The following is a 3,152-nucleotide window of genomic DNA, read 5'->3' as shown; positions in this document are numbered from 1 at the left end:
AAAACTAAACTAGAGAATCGAAAGATTGACATTAACGTCAATTACATTTAAAGTCTGTCTGAATAACAAAGTTGGTCAATAAACATTGTTGTTAGTGTTTTGCGCGCCTTAAATATGATAATCCTACGTTCATGTAACTATAAATTATCATGATTGTCGATAACTTATATTCATATTTTGTTACTTTTAGAATGCCTTTGTTTGCGAACAGTGTGGCAGAGAGGTCAAAACACGGTCGGGGATCTCCTAACACAAAGCCACCCACGCACGGACAGGAAAAAAGTTCCGTTGGGCAAACTTTTTCTTGTTTGTTTCTATAAAATATATTGTTACAAAATGTTGAATTTTCAGTGAATTGTTACTGCCGACTAATGCACTTGTTTAATACACAAAATCGTAAGGATTGTTTGTGCAAGATGTCATGTGAATATTATTGCAACAAAACTACAAAAAGTGTTAGTTGTGTGTTTTTTAGCAGGAATGTGTAGGCATTTTTGACTGTAACGAATTTAATAAATAAGCATAAAGAGATCATAAGCATTTTTAAACAAATAGACACTAGGATCAATGACATTTTTTTCTGGAAAATCATGTATTTGTATGTAAATCCTATTGAGCTATCTAATATATCACACATGCTATTTTTTTAAGTTTAACAGTTTATATCAGTTGTATTTTGTTCTTTTCAGGGAGATTAAAGTATTTTTGGAAGCACCTTCAAGAGACGTACTGATATCTTGATCAATGAAAAGTTGTCATATACAAACATGTATAGTAAATGTTCCAAAGTTTAAATGACTGTTTGATTTATTACCAGATGGTGCAAGTATTGCAGGGAAAGAAAACAATCAAAGTAAACATTACATAAAAATTTGACATTTCAACAAATTGAACAACATTATATGATTTAATGTTAATTACTTGGTGCAGAGTGGTAACAAGATCTTGCAGCGCCCTTTCATGACCGGGGCGAATGGGTATTTTCATTAAACATCTCAAACTATTGTCAGTTATTCAGCTTTCATTTGAATTTGAGTAAATTAAGTATTGATGCAATTCAATATGTTTGTTGGCATAATGACCCCCACAAGTCAAGACGTTTTGGCGATGATCATTTGTTATGACTTAATTGAAGCATTCATATGTTTGAATAGCAAGATTTGCAAATTCATAAATTGACTGATTACAATTTCTTTGTGAATACTAATGTACTTCTTTATGTATTTGGCGCTTTAATTTCTATTGTTACATGTGCATGCTAGTTATAAAGTAATGGTATTATTAATGACGTGTTTATTTTGATATACTGAAGATATTCATGGAGATTATATTGGAATAGACCACAAACAAGCATTATTGGATTCGAAGATGTTCAAATGGAGATGATATTGGAATAGACCACAAACACGCATCATTGGATTTAAATTATTTGTTATGAAACACCTGTTTTATTAACACACATTATCAGATTTTATATTCATCTAATCAATTTTAGTAATAACATAGATACAAAACCGATAAATATACACACATATCAATACACACACTTTGTTTTGCTTATGCAAAAATACATGTTAAATGGTATGTTTGCGTAGTTAGTTGAAATAGCTTTCCATAAACATCACAGAATGAAGCGGGGTCCCTGTCTCTGTCACCGTGGTTTTGATTTTTAACTTGCCACATATCACCTTCCGTGTGGTTTGATGGTGTTCATGTAGTTCTTACACAGCTTCGAACCTTAAAAGCGTTACAGATCTTTCGACTAATCCTTTTCAAGTCTGAAAAACAAAAGAAGTAAAACCCATTTTAAAGCATGTGCTCTTATTTATTTTCTTTGTCATTCATTAAAAAATGGACCAAATTCAATAATCAGGCAGAAATATCAATCATTATATTTATTTAAAGACAATAAATAAAACAAAGAAATATTATATTTCAACATAACATGTATGCTTTAATAAGAATTAAGTTCAGTTAAACATAAATTGGTTAATCATTACACGATTACTTCAGTATTCAATAATGTAACATTTGGTTAATTTGATATATTTTCAGGACAGACTAAAGTTTATGTTCTAGATTCTTACAAAACTGTGTTCAGATTAAATGCAGAATTCTTGTATACCACACATAGCATTTAAAAAATGTATCCAACACATAGCAGTATAACATTTATATACACACACTCCGAATAAGATGTATTTGCGCAAACATACAATGTAAGTAGCTTCTCTATGAAGAATTACAATGTCCGCCCTATTTTTAAACCCTCGACAATATTATTATCAATGTTTTTGTTGATTGAACAAAAAATATACCACACATAGCATTTCACATCATGTGTTTTCAAACACGCGGTTGCACTTTTTGGAAAAAAATACTTAATTAATTTTGCGCAAACTTAACAAAGTTGTGCCTTTTTACAATGACCGGGCACTCGTCTTTGTTTTGTTTTTTAAATGGTTTTGAAATAATGAAGAAATTATCAAAAAGGTTACCTGAAGCGACGTTTTGTTTACATCCGATTGTCCCACACATAGCCGAAAAAGTCACGTGGTTCAGGTACCGTGATATCTATTCTCTTCTATTGCAAAAATACAAGAATTTAGCTTACTTGTTATGCCTCACAAAATGGCATGATTCAAACAAATATTGCTACCTTTGACAATATCTCATAGTGAGGGAGATAGTGCTCTTATTGACATCTGGGCTAACCTTTCTGGTAAAGAACATTCTAAATTAATTATTTGATAATTACTACAAATACTAATAGTGCAATGTTTATAGATACTATAAAATGTGATTGATTCAAGCAATCAAAAGATGTGATCAAATGTGATTAACCATATTTAAAACATAAATTCAAATAAAATATAAATAACTTTGAGGTGGGTGACATGACAGTCGCTACCTTTAGTACAGTGGCTGACTTGACATTCTATACCTTGAGTACGGTGGGTGACGTGATAGTCGCTACCTTGAGTACGGTGGGTGACGTGACAGTCGCTAACTAAAATGACGTTTAAACAGTAGTTAGGAATATACAAATTAATTTAATCCTAGTATTTTGGTACTTAAAAAATATATACTTACAAGTGTAAAATTATCAAAGTGTTATATCAATGGTATTAAATAATATGTTTTGGTGGGTG

The 3,152-nt window shown here is 30.9% G+C and overlaps 1 long non-coding RNA gene across 1 annotated transcript; it reads right to left on the bottom strand.

The window, feature by feature from the left end:
- Positions 1-998: 998 nt before the first annotated feature.
- LOC127831963 (uncharacterized) lies at positions 999-3,152 on the bottom strand. Its single transcript, XR_008026584.1, has 3 exons — positions 2,945-3,152; positions 2,499-2,584; positions 999-1,778 (listed from the first exon to the last, which is right to left on the bottom strand). It is a non-coding gene; the product is annotated as an uncharacterized LOC127831963 (long non-coding RNA).

This window comes from Dreissena polymorpha, chromosome 5 (genome assembly GCF_020536995.1).
Source record: "Dreissena polymorpha isolate Duluth1 chromosome 5, UMN_Dpol_1.0, whole genome shotgun sequence".
NCBI classification, from domain to species: domain Eukaryota; kingdom Metazoa; phylum Mollusca; class Bivalvia; order Myida; family Dreissenidae; genus Dreissena; species Dreissena polymorpha.
The sequence above is the reverse complement of the archived record's forward strand: the minus strand, read 5'-3'. Positions and strand labels throughout refer to the sequence as shown.